Source organism: Octodon degus, unplaced genomic scaffold (genome assembly GCF_000260255.1).
Source record: "Octodon degus isolate 3935 unplaced genomic scaffold, OctDeg1.0 scaffold00047, whole genome shotgun sequence".
NCBI classification, from domain to species: Eukaryota; Metazoa; Chordata; class Mammalia; order Rodentia; family Octodontidae; genus Octodon; species Octodon degus.
This window is the reverse complement of record NW_004524623.1, coordinates 6,679,766-6,680,897: the sequence shown is the minus strand read 5'-3', so window position 1 is coordinate 6,680,897 and position 1,132 is coordinate 6,679,766.

Below are 1,132 nucleotides of genomic sequence, written 5' to 3'. Positions count from 1 at the left end.
ATAATGATTCTGCTGTCTCAGCCTCCCCAGTGCTGGGATTACAGACATGCACCACCATGCCCAGGGTTCCAGGGCTAGCACGGGGTGCAGTACCGGGAACCAAACCCAGGTCCTTGTGCTCACCAGGCAAGTGCTTAGACCACTATGCTATCTCCAGAGGCCAAGTATGTCCATTTTAAACAAGAAATTTTAAAGTTTTCTTCAAAAACTTCCTATGTAGCAAACTTTTCAGTTTGGTTTTTTGCTGAATTTTTTATTTTAATGACCAGGACTTGAATTTGAGATCTTGTGCTTGCCAGCCAGTTGCTAAATATTTTGAAATAAGCTCTTGTGACTAGTCTCATCTAAGGAATTATCAAATGGCATCTTTCAGCACCTATAAGAAATAGCCACTAGACTCAGAGGAGTTTGTTCATTCAATCTAATTATTATTGACTAATTTGCATGGAACATGTCTCCATTAATTAGACTTTTCCCAAGAAAACCTGATGGGAAAGATAAACATAATTACTCTAATTTAAAAATGAGAATAAGGTAGGTTCATGCTTGGAGTGCCTGTCATTCTGGTCTTCTGGATATGTACTGCTTGTCATGACACGCCAGTTGCTGCTGTGCTGTCTCTCGGGTAGATGACTGTTTAAAAAGAAAGGGAGTGAGACCCAGAGCATAGGCCCGGCGAGTGAGTGAGACAACCCAGGCCGCGGGATCCTGAACAGACCCAGAGCGCTGGCCCGGGGAGTGAGAGAGACAACCGAGGCCGCGGGGTCCTGAACAGACCCAGAGCGCAGGCCCGGCCAGTGAGTGAGACGACCCGGGGGCCTGCGGGATCCTGAACAGACCCAGAGTGTGGGCCCGGCCAGTGAGTGAGACGACCCAAGCCGCGGGATTCTGAATGGACCCAGAGCACAGGCCTGGGCGAGGGAGTGGGAGGACTGAGGGCCTGGTGGGATCCTGAATAGACCCAAAGGGCAGGCCCGGGGAGTAAGTGAGACGACCTGGGGTCCTCTGGATCCTGAATAGACCCAGAGCGCAGGCCCAGAACGGAACCCTTCAGCAGAACTCCCTGCAAAGAGGCTAGAGGCAAGACCCACCCAGCTGATTCAGGAGCAGAACATCTTGCCAGAGAGACACA